Raw genomic sequence first — 13,437 nt, 5'->3', positions numbered from 1 at the left:
TGTAACTTGAATTATAAAAATAAAACGTTTATTTTAATGGTTGGTTGGAAGAAATTGCCATTTGGCAATAAGCCCGCCAATGTACAAATAACATTATGTACAAAAAGTTAAATAAATAAATATATAGATGTTCAAATATGGGCAGAGTGGTGAATGTTACACAGTGTGTAAAGTGGCCACTTAAACCAGCCAATGACAGGTCATAAGCCCTGTAGATGCCTAGACTTCTATATTACCTTCTCTAAAATGTTATTCATCTATGTTATAATATGTTAATATTTAAGTACATTTTGTTGAAAGGGAATTTTATAATTTTAATGAGAAATTAAAAATGCTTTAAAAAAAGAAACGCAACGGCCCGTGTGGGTTTAGTTTTTAGGCTCTCCAGGGCTGGATTCCAAACGCTCTTGTGGCCATATTATTTTGTATGTAAATACACGAGAAAAACTGTTTTCTCGTGCCACGTGTGTGGTTCAGAATAGCACCCCTGGAAATTCTGATTTATGATACTATTTTATCGGATGTACGATATGGGAATTGAAAAAAATCGTGCATTATACCTTCGTAAGTACAAACATAGAGCGAATTAGTTCTGTGCCCATAGTAACGTTGGCACCTCTAGTAAACATCTAGGGTCCCGATTATGAAATTCGTTCGTATTTTTTTTATTTTCTGACTAAAGTTTTTAAGAACTGAACATTTAGAAGGTTTGATAAAACAATATATTTTAACGAAAACGCAACAATAATTTAACTTACCTTTTTTATTGCAACTGGCTCGAAAATTAAACATAATGAATGCAAATATTTATAATTTTTTAAATATGCACTTTGCGATTATTATTACTGCAGGCATGGATCGGTTGGTTTTAGACCGGTCAAGCGATGCATCCGATCTATCAGAGTTTTCGGAGCTCGATATGACAGACGATCTGTGGTCAAAGTTCATTAAATAAATAAATAATAAACAGGATGACGCGACGCGACGTGGAGAAAAATATTTATTAAGTAAGCTTGTACTTGTAGTGCGATTTCTCAAGGTGAAGAACATTAATTTATTCTCGATTAGAGGTGCGGATTATAGATTGATTGAAACATATTCTTAGCTAGTTATTAAAATATCCAATTGATAATTATTAAAAAATATAATAAATTATTCCGTTAATCAGTAAATAATAAAGAGGGAGTTCAGTGGTTTAAAAAAAAAAATATTTGTTGATTTGCTAAGCAAACAATAAATTTTTTTTTTTTTAATATGTATCGTATTATCAGCGCTATGATTTTTTAAAGTTCTATAGTTTTTTGATTACTTCGCGTGTGACGTCTCGAGTTATCCTTCTCTTTTTCTCAATGAGTTCTGCTAATTCGTCAGTTGACTTATCGTGAACCGGAAACCTATCACAACTCTCTTATCATTGGTGTATTCGGAAAAACTAGTGGCGTCATGCAAAGTACATTATTTTCATATTTTTTTCATACATTTTCAAGAAACCTCGCCGTACAATAAAATTTTGCCTTAATTCTTACCGCCCGTAAGAATACAAGACGGGTCTAGTACCCCACGGTACACATATCTACTCATTAAAAGTGACAAAAATGTTGGTCTATCGATTAATTTTTGGTTTAATTATAATTATTTTTTTTAATCGTTGTGAAGTAGCCAGTTTTTTTTTCTAAAGTGTATTTAAAATACGAGAGAGAAATAATTAAATATGAAGCCGAGTTAAATTCTGATATAACTATCAGTTTTGAATCCGAACGACTAGATGCTGCTTTATTAACATATAAGAGCATCTAGCCGTAAAAACGTTGCCGCCATAAAAAATAAATTCAGTTATTATATTTTTTCCACCTTTTTTTACATATTTCGAAGTGTACGTATCGAGATGTCAAAAGAGCCGGCTTTATACATCGGTAGATAAATATTGACGAAAGTTAAGCATACCGTCTTGGTAATTGTCAACAGTCATATTAAAAATTAAGTACAAGTGAGCATTTTTTGCTTTCATTTAGATTTGTTTAAGTTTATAATTGCTTTGAAGTGGCCAATTTTTATCATAAAAGCCTTTTTAAAATATGGATGAGAACTATAAAAAAAAAATTATGTAAGGAACAGGGAGTAAATTTTCGGCGTCATATATTGGTTGAGTTCAATTATATATAAGTTGGAAAAATATACCGAGGTAGATCGAGATACAGTAGTCAAGTATATTGATTTGGTATGTACCGGTGAAGATAGACTTTGTAATTGCCCCCCGGTACCCGGTAGCAACCTAGCTTGATAATTTCAATAATGCAATTGCCTAACAAAGTGTTTTATTCAATAAATTAAATGCAATTTCAATATGCAAATTGGAATTTGGTGGGGTTAGGGAGTTAGGTTAAGTTTATGCAATTATTTTAAGTAATTTGTTATATTTCCTAAGTCTAATATATTTACGTATTGTCTGTAGTGAATTTTAGAAGGAAGCAAACAATATGATTCATTGTTGAATTATTTATGAAATCTTCATCGCGATTCCACGCATTGCGCATTGGCGACAACTGACAATAAAGGTAGTTATGCAGAAAGCAGCCGGTCCAAAATTTAAAAAAAATAGATGTCGGAGTTATCGGGTGCAGTAAGGTCAATTCTATGTTCTGCTAAAAACAGCTAGACCGCTTTCATATAAAAAAAACTGTAATAATCACCTTCCGAAAATAGTGTCGATCACAAAAACTGCATTTCTTAATTTGCAAAAAATACCCACAGCCCACAGCACTTGAAAAACCTAACGATACTTTAAAAATCATTAAAACTGGTCAAATACATAAAAAGATTCTTGTTTGTTGTAATAAAAAAACGAATACATTTATTTATCATTTGTGAAAGTCAAAAACATTCAACCTGTTGTATAGATTTGATTATGCACTCTTTGCACAAAGGTACTATTATTTCAGTTTCACTTTTCTATGACCGGCTGCTTTCTGCATAGCTACGTTCTAATGATTATGAAATCATTAAAGTAAATTAGTATATAATTTAGTTTGCACACTGAGGTATAATTAAATAGAGATGATGTGCGCCATAGAACGATAGGTTTAAATCATGTTCCATGAATGAGCGTTGTCGCGTCATGCCGCATTAACATTACTGTGCAACCCGCGTGGTAAAGTAAAATACGATTACTGTCTATGGAAGTTTACCGTGAATTCAAAGCTGTATGTTGTGCCCTTTATGCTGCTTCACATTTACTGACTGCTGCGCGTAAAACACTATTTCCCTCCAAATACAAGATAAGTTCCGGAACCTCAGTTTAATGGAACACAAGACGGGTGTTAAGAGCGTCTAGTATATACATATGGTATTATTGGAGGGGGTGGTGCATATATATTAAACTCTCTTAAAATTGTACAAAGATTAATTATCAAAGTAATATTAAAGAAACCCTCAACATAATACGGAAAATCTTTAAATTTCATACAGTAGACACTATTTACAAAATCTACAAAGAAGAAAAAATAAACGAATTTGAGATGAATAAGTCAATCAGATACCAAAACAATATCAAAATTCCTAAATTCCACACAAGTCATGGTCAAAATAGTTTTGTACACAGAGTAATAAAAAAATATAATAATCTCCCAAACGGATTAAAAACTTAATAAATTAAAAGTAAATGTAAAGACATTTTTAAACATGAGTATTTTTTAATTTTATTCTCATGTATGTTTGAAATTATACTACTTCAAATTAAAAAAGTAAATATAAAAAAAAGTGAATTGTTAAGTGTCCTCGGCGCGGGTAATCTTATTATTTTTATTATTGTTTATAATGTGAAAAATTTTAATAACAGTGTAAGCCACTCTCCAACCACACGAGCTAGTCTCTTTTTGGAAAGTTACAATTAACTATGTAAGAGTAGATTGCAATAGAAAAAAAAACGTATGATTTTATGTAAGTATAATTCTTAACAATTTGTCTAAATTTTTGTAGACATAAACTGGATTCAACTCCCTATGGAGCTGTTAATATTAACAAAATATTACAACAGAGATTTTTACTTTACTTTTACATTAACTTCACTAACATCAAGAGATGGAAGAATTGAAGAAATATACATGTGCAAATATAGGCAGAATTGTGAACATTACCGTTTGTAAAGTGGCCACTTAAACCAGCCAATGACAGGTCATAAGTCCTGTAGATGCCTAGACTTCTATATTTCCTTCTCTAAAATGTTCTCCATTTCAGTTGTATATTCATTAATTAAAATATTTGTACATATATATCATTGAATTTACATAAAAATTTGTTAAACTTTGAATTAGAAAATTGGAATGCAACGGCTGAAATGTTAGCAAAAAAGAACAGTCGTATTCGGAAACCGGTCGGCAAATTCGATTAATTTTAGTGATTTCACTCAATACGTGGTAAATAATACTAAATATTAAAAATAGCAAAGTTAGTGTTTCAAAAATTTTCAAAATATCATGTTCCTATCCGCACCCTGTGGTGCATAGGCCACAAAATGCATCCTATACTGCCCTCATAACCAAAAAGGCACCTTTTCGACAGAAATCACAGTAATTTCGAATAATTTGATACAAAGCGGAAAGCAATAAAAAAAACCAGTACGAAAAACGATAAAATGTTTTTGAAGTTTTTTAAGCAATATCACAATATCTAGAAATTCATAAGCAAACACTCATTGTAGATATCACATGACACACGCGGGTTTTATGCTTGAGATTCTGTGTTTTTACTTGTGATTAGTTACAGTTTTTTTTATTTAGCATAAAGTTCATAAATACTAAAGTGTCATATTTCAAAAAATGACTTTTGCAAATAACTGCTGTTTTGCTTATGTATATTGATTATATCTTTTACGAAGGTAAGGTGATCAGTCCTATGCTCGAGGTGCAGTAATCGAACCCGGGATCTAAAGTATGGGAGACAAATGCGCCAAATAACACTACGAGGAGGATTAATCTCAGCTTGATTTCCTTGTATTTTAAACTTAATTTCAAACTATCGTTCCATAGAATTAAGAATAGTCTAGAAGGAGCGAGAATCATATTTGAATACATCGGACTGTGTCCTAAAAACCCCCCACTTTCACCGCGTGCATGTGTGAAGTCGCCCCGTAATGTTGCCAGATTGAGAAAAATATAGTCAAAACACAAATGTAAGATATTAAAAAAAAAGAGCATTTTGTTAATTTCTCAAAAATTTTGTTGTACACGCGGAAACATTGATTGACACAACAGAGCAGATAAATAGTCATTTAATAAGAGTTATTGAATTAATGCAATTTTAACTTACAAAATAAAAACCTTTTTTTTTTTTACATAAAATGGATATTTTTATGACACGTTAAATAATACTTGATGTTTTAAAGATGTCGGTCAAATGTCCACCACGGCGCTGTTTAGTCCGAGAGATCCAATATTTATTAGTTCTCTCATTAGATGAGCAAAGTAGCGTAAAAAATTTGACTACCCTGGTAACACTAACAAAATTGTTTTCTTTGACAATCTGACAGATGGAAAAATAATTAAATTTTTAAGTAATGCGTTTGCTACTTACACATGCATTTGCTACTAACACATAAAATGTGATCTCATCCTGTTTCTTTTAGATCTCAGCAGTATTTCTACACTTTAAAACGACACAACACGGTATAGTTGAATTCAAATCGAGAGTTGCGTATTGAGCGACGTCTACAAAGAAACCAATGGTGTAGAAATATAAAACTACTTCTTTAAAGGTAGTTTAGTCGCCTTCTGTTTGATGCGCGTATGCGGTTTCTGGACTTTTCTCAATTCTATGTATCGTTCAATGAAAAATCATTTCTATTTAAATTTATCTCAGTAGCATTAAATATTTTTTTTACACGGAACTTTTATGAACGACACATCACTATACAGGGTGTACTTTATACCCTGTCACATCCGAAACCACGATGATCAGTATGGGCAAGAAGACATATTAGCATATTTAAAAAAATATTTAAAACAAATGGTTGCTTACTTCTGCAGGGGAGAAGTGAGGGGAGTGCGGCGCAGTATTTTTTTACATTTTTTTTTTTACATTTTTTTTTTGCACCACAACAGGCCAGGAGGCCTAATTACAGTGGTGAATTACATCACAGAGCACCCAGGCTTGAGAAAAAATCACATTTTAAATTTTTGTGTTCTCACCGGGAATCGAACCCGGAACCTTCCGTGCGTGAATCAAGCGTCTTGACCACAACACCACGGAGGCCGCCAGTATCAGACTCCCCCCTTCCGCCTCCTCGTTTCTCCCCTGCAAAAGTAAGAAACCATTTGATATTTTATTTTTTTAAATTTTATTCGTTCTAAAAAAATATTTAAATGTGCCAATATGTCTTCTTGGTCATACTGATCATCGTGGTTTCGGATGTGACAGGATTCGATGAACACCCCGTATAAGCATGTAAAGGGTTAGATTTATCACATTTTCTTTTTTAAAGAAATATTTGCCTTCTTATGATTTACTCAAATATTTTCATATTTCAACGAGTTTTAAATTACTCACTATTTGAAAATGAGAATCGAATTGAGGTAGAGTGGGGTTCGAGCCTCGGACCTCTGACCACAGGCCGATCTACAGAGATACAGTTACAGCAGACGAAATAAGAGAAAAAAACAAGAGAGTTCTACATAACCACAAAATTTCGTTTAAATTTGAATGTTCTAAATTGGCCTAAATCACGTGACCGTGGCTGCGATTTTGTTTTGGCATTTTGGAAAGCGTTCATTTCTCTTTCAAAAAGGTGCACTTCATTAAATATAGGTTATCTACGTATCTTACAGGTAGGAAATTACCATCCAACAGGAAAACATAATAATATAATTTCCACTCACACAAGGAAAACATATTTATTCGGCTATGATTTATAAACCATAGGTACATCACCATAATCATTCCCTTTCCGCACCTAATGGTGCAAAGGACACTGCATTGGCACACCAATCGCATCGTATCTTGATCATTTTTGTTACATGAAGGTAAGATGATCAGTCTCACGTTTCAGGCACCAGTTCAGGGATTACGAAATATTTTTTGTGTGAAAACACCTTTTTAAATAAATTTTTCATATCAATCATGTCGAGAATCGAATCCGAGACCTCTGCATGGCAGGCAAACGAGCTAACCATTACACCACGAGGCCGAAAAAAGTATTATGTACCTATAATTAAATATCATAGATTAAAGATATGATAATATTATAATATACCGTGTTTATGTAAGTAAACCATGATGAAAATGAGTGTATTCTGTAGACATATATGGATATTTGTTTTCGAGACTAAAATATATAGGTTAATCTATAATATTGGAAATAAACCATGGTTTTTTATCGTAAAATGGCTTCGATATAAGTATATTATTATGTAAAATAAAATCAAAGAATAACGAATCATGTCAGTAAAAAGTGTTTATATAAATTGACTGAACGTGTAGAAAATATCATATTGATCAATTTTAGTTATCAAATACTCAAGAATACACAAATTTTCTAGTGCATTTTAAGGTTTTAAAATCATCATAATATGTATAGGTATTATTTATTTGAGTTTTAAACATTCGATGTGTATAAAACATTCGTAAAATCAAAATACAACATAATCGAAATGTAAATATGTATGTCTACGTACTACACACAAACTGTCAGTTGAAAGGCCATCAATCAACCGTGCCGAAATGATGAAATTGTGACATAACGAAACCGATATTTCTAGATTAAAAGTACTTACGGTTTAGCTCGATAACACTGAGACCCGAGAACATAAGATTATGATTTTAATTCACTATATTTTATCATAAAAGGCGGAAACAATCACTACACTTCGCCGGCATGATTCACCGATCGCTCGCTGTCATTGCAGTACCTAAAGTACGGGCACGCCAAGCGCGGCGTTGAAATTCAACGTTGTGACTTGGTAACGTTGGAGCCGTCTTTCGTCGAATCGCGGTGTTTAGCAAGCAACGTTACACGGTTGCTTAGCGCTGCGGTTCATTCTTGTACAACGTAACAGTCGATTCAAACTGGATTCACATAAGATTCTCGGGTTATTATAGGAACATTATTAGATTACGTTTGTGATATATTTTATTATGATCTTTTTGACACTAAGCTTCATTTACTTACGAGTATGTATATTGTTAGCCCAAATCAACAGTGGGATTAACTCGAATTTCCGATTTAGAGATACAAATGCAGATATATTGATAAATTAAATAAATAAATATTTTTAAATTATGAAATATTGAAGTTAGATAGCTAACCTATGGAAAAACACAGTATTTTTAATCTACTTTAATAATTTTAATTCAGTCAGACCTTTTGCACACCTCAAAGTCTGATTATCTGAGAATATGTTATTCAAACATATCTCACTGTTGCTTTGGGCTAGCGATTTATATTTTACTAAAAGAATCTCTATTCTTTGTTAAATAGCTACTATCAGGTATTTATTGTTTTTTTTCTGATAGTGCTTGTTTTAATTTATGTTAAAATTTTAATATTTTATGTGTTTATTCGTCGGCCTTGTGGTATAATGGTCAGCGCGTTTGCCTACCATGTAAGAAATCCCGGGTTCGATTCCCGACATGGTTAATATAAGATATTTAGGTAAAGGGGTTTTCCCACCGGAATATTTTATCGTCCCTGGACTGGTACTTGAAGCGTAAGACTGATCATCTTACCTTAATTTAACTTGAATTTATGTATGCATGCAGTGCCCCATGCACCATTAGGCGTGGAAAGTGAATGTTGTTGTTGAGAAAATAAAAATCAAATTGGGTTGGAGTAGGCTTCGAACCTCGGACCTCTGATCTGTGAATCCGCAACACTAGCCACGGGACCACAACCCGAGTCCTGTTCTGTTTTTCAAAATTGAAGTAAATATTTTTTTATTGATTGATTTGGTGTTTATTTTGTAGAACTCCATTTTCAAACGAATGCCTTAACAAGGCGAAATAATTGTAACGAAATTTTTGTTTTTATTTTTTTTTATATTTGTAAAAATAAAATAAAGTGACCAGTAGACTCAAATCAGTGTTAGATTTCTAATATTATAAGTTTAAATTTTTTTTTTTTTATTAAAAATATTTGATTGATGTTATTAATAAATAAATATTTTATTGATGTATGCAACTTACAATAGTTCAAAGGAAAACAATCCTTTCTACAACTATTTATAACTGCCCTTAACCAGGGACGTAAATACAACAATATTTAGGTATCTTATACTATTCTTGTATACACATTTAGCTTTTGGGAACAATATATATAAGATATCAACTAGTAAATTACCTATTTTAAAAAAATGTCTTTGAAACAACGATTATTAATTTAATCAGCTTTTATGATTTGGTGAAGGCACGCTTATTACGCGTGCCTTATCACTTGCGATACACATTATGTCAGAAGTCAGAATTGTTATGCAAAACATACAATTTCACTTAAGATTAATGAATATTAACACTTGATAACTTCTGACCTTATTCTTACTAAAGTACATAAGTAGACAACTTAATATTTAAAATTTAACTTGCACGAGTTGTGTCGGTGCAATACATTTAAATAAACTTTTGAGTTTGTTGATTTTCAAGTGCAATAGTGATTAGAATGTTTACGTTTTGTTTGGTCACAACATTACATAACTCTCCTAAATTTAATTTAATACGCGATGAAAAAAATCATCAAACTCAATCTTTTAAACGTATCTCGGGTAGACCCTTCAGTTTTATGAACAGCACCTTGAACATTTTGGTGCAGATAAGTTGAAAATTAGGAGACAGATTGTAGACTCGATGTGTCTTGTATTGTATCGTGTAATTTGTAATATTTGTTCTACGTTTTGTTTAAAGAATGCATCTCTGAATATTCCCAGCTGGCAATTAAGGTCGTACGGTACATTTTATCTTCCTACCTTCAATACGCACATGTGGCTCACTATAACATATATTATAATTATGATGAATGTATTGTTGATGATGTTTAACGATACTTTAAATGATTATATAAGAACTATTACTGAATTCATTAAATCAAGTCCCTTCTGTTAATTAACGTGTAGACATAATTGATGTAAAAATTATTGTTTTAAGTAACTTGATCATATTAAGATTTTAAAAAAACTTTTATTTATACAGGTTACGTTTTATGATTCAAGTCGATGTTGTCCAGCTACCATTTTGATTTGGTTGTCATGGAGCATTTAACGCCGCAACAACGCGTTGAAATAACAAAAAAAATACAAATAGAAATAATTGTTTAATTGTGAATACTTTAAGATTATTGAATTTAATTTAATGAGTTTTTCAGAGCGAAGCAAGTAAAATATTCATTTTGTTATGAATGTTTTTGTATTTTTTTATTTTCTGGGAGATAAAACAAAGTCTGGACGATAACGAACCCAACAAATCAGAAAATATTAATGCGGTGAGGCACAGGGTTTGTAAACGTCCGGGCACTTCTCATCAATGCCGTGCACATGAATTAAGGTGTTTGAAAACTATTATGACATGATGCAAATATTTGTATGAAAATGGTCGGTATTTGTACATATTGATGAACACTTTATTTAAACTTTACAGATTATGATTATTATACCAATGTCTTATGTATTTTTTATTGTTTGTCAACCATAGTAAATAAAATAAAACATAGTTCTGTAATGTTGAAAACTTAAATTATTATTATTATTTTGTTGTAAATTTAATAATCTCATTCAATGAAATTTACTTTTCGGAGTAAAATTAGTAAAATAATAAGAAAATATAAATATTTTGTCGATTTTTAACATGTTTTATTATTTATTTTCAAATAATAGATTTGTTGACAAACTATGTATGTACACACCCATTGTAAATGCATATCTTTATGTTTCAATGTTTCCACTGTACTTAATTTTTTCTCTCTCTTTAATTTTTAAAATCGCGTAATTGTAAAGTATGAATAGCTTCGATAGGTGAATTACCTACATTTTCAGTACAGATACACAAGCTTGAGAAAAATCACATTGTATTTTGTGATCTTAGCGGGAATCAAACCCGGGGCCTATAGTGCGTGAGGCAAGCGTCCTAGTCATAACACCACGGGGGCCACCTTCGTAATTTATTATTAGTATTTTTATGTAAATCAGACAATCTAAAACAAAAGTGAAAAATACAAATTCCTGACTAACACAGGAAACTCCTTTCCAGAGAAGGATCCGTATATTATTATGATTAGTAAAAAAAATCGTGGGTGATTAATAAAATAAGTAAACAGATTATGGAAAACAAATATAGGTAACCTTTATAAATTTGAATTAAATACGGAGCGTGGAGCCGGTGGAGCGTGGTGTTTTATTTTATTATTTTTCTTTTTCTATGGACGTTGTTCTGACGTACTTACAAAGTTGAGTCAGCTTACACAACTCACGTGTTGTATCGCGCGATTCCGGATGGCGAATCCCCTCCTTTGTTGCTAATTTCCCGCCCCGCTCCCTTCCTCCCGGTCTAGAGGTACGAGGTACGTGTTTAGTTCCATTTTGTTCCGCAATAATATTCTTTTACGAATTCCCGCCATAGAGGCATAGAGCCGAAAATACTCGGCATGTATTTCAAATTTAACAGAGAAGAGCAGAGCTTATGATTACTGGGAGTAATATTATTATTTTTTATAGCGGGCAACAATCGCGTGGGTAAAATTACAAAAAAAATGCTATGCGTAGGTTTATCAGAGGATTTCAGGTATATTATATCATAAATAATCAGAACTCGAAATGCGTATATTTTATAATGTAAATACTATAAGAATATAAAGAGGGACAAAGTCCCATAATAATACCCCCCAATATATACACATCATGTCAATGCTATTTATTAAATTTTTTTCGTAAATATATTTACATAGAATTTTAATTACAAAAATACACTTTAAAAAAATACATCTTAAAATTAAGCTATAACATAATTTGGAAAAAATGCCCACAAGGACTTCAGCGTCTGAGCGTGGGCCATTTCTTTTGAAATAATTAATAAGTTTATAGCATATAAATATGGTATGACATGACCATGAAAAGAAAATACAACGTAAAATATCAAACAATATTCGTCTTCGTAAACTATTAACTAATAGTTTGCCATCGGGTGCTCAGACATTAGTTTTATTTAATATAAAAATGGCAAGAAAAAGTCGGCTATTGCTGACTGTTACATGTTAGAAGATTCGGACCTCCGGGCCTCTTTTCATCGGCCCAACGGGCATCGGTTAATTAGGATCTCGGACACCTAGAAATATCGCTCGTTTGGGCCTCATAATTATTTTTTGTTGTCAATCGAAATGTAATAAATAATCTGTAACAGAATCGCAGGACATATTAAGTCAAATAAAAGTAAGGTTAGTAAGCGATCGAAATTTAAAAAATTAAGAATCTGAAATTCAAAATGATGCTTTCAGAACGACTCAAAATATTCAGGTATGCATATTAAACATTTACGTTTTGGTGCGATCAGCCCGCTTACGCCTCCCGGGATATCCGCTTTTTGATAAAAAAAACAAACCGCATTGATGTTTCAACTTTTTCCTTTTCCCAAAGATGAAGAGGACTATGAAAGGACGACATTTCGCGACCATAGATGAGATAAAGATTAAATCGCTGACGGAGCAGAAGGCCATAACAAAATGCGCGTTCTTGGAACGATTCTAGGATTGGATGGAACTCTGCCATAAATGTATTTTATCCGATGGTGATTACTTTGAAGGGGACAATATTAATATTGATGAATAAATAAAGAATGTATAAAATATATATATTTACATAAATATATTAAAAAATAAGCAGCTAATCGACTATAAAACACATTCATCCAAACTTGCACTAAAAAAGCAAAGTTTTCGTAAAAATTAACAAAATTTTTCATACAATAATTTTATAAATTTTCACAAAAATGCAACAATTGAGGAGAAAACATTCAAGAAGTAATTATTCACATAAATATAGAGGGCTTGCAAAGTAAAGAAAACCTTGTTTTTAATAACAACATTTGTTTGAATTTACGAACTTTAGGACATATTTCTGCTTAGACTCTAAGGTACAGAAATATGTCCTAAGGCTCTAAAACCTTTATGGGTTAGAGGATAAACCATTGGAGTAACATCAAACTAGGAAACAAGCTTTTGTGATTGTGTGATTTCCGAAACATGATTACTTCTAAATCAAATGAGATAATTTCAATCTCTAAATAACTTTTTATGTAAAATAATGATTATTTTGGTAATAAAAGGACAGTATACCCATAATGTACCTAATAAAATGCATCAGTATACTCTAATTGATTTTTAATTACTTTACTTTTCTTGGTCTATATAAAAATCCTCAATACTTGTTGAATACCCCCCATAAATTATTAACACTATTATATTATGCTCCTATA

The 13,437-nt window shown here is 31.7% G+C and overlaps 1 protein-coding gene across 1 annotated transcript in view; it reads right to left on the bottom strand.

Moving 5' to 3' along the window:
• LOC148280228 (acyl-CoA Delta-9 desaturase-like) overlaps positions 1 to 7,948 on the bottom strand; it is a 64,292-nt gene extending 56,344 nt beyond the window's left edge. The window contains exon 1 of the mRNA XM_088228698.1: positions 7,764 to 7,948. The gene's annotated coding sequence lies outside the window, so the exon portion shown is untranslated. The remainder of the gene's footprint in view (positions 1 to 7,763) is intronic.
• Between the last annotated feature and the right edge of the window lie 5,489 nt (positions 7,949 to 13,437).

Source organism: Micrasema longulum, unplaced genomic scaffold, assembly GCF_059751315.1.
Source record: "Micrasema longulum isolate JH-2025_06_02 unplaced genomic scaffold, ASM5975131v1 h1tg000604l, whole genome shotgun sequence".
In the NCBI taxonomy this organism is placed as follows: Eukaryota; Metazoa; Arthropoda; class Insecta; order Trichoptera; family Brachycentridae; genus Micrasema; species Micrasema longulum.
Note: the sequence above shows the minus strand (reverse complement) of the source record. Positions and strands in the feature narration are given on the sequence as shown.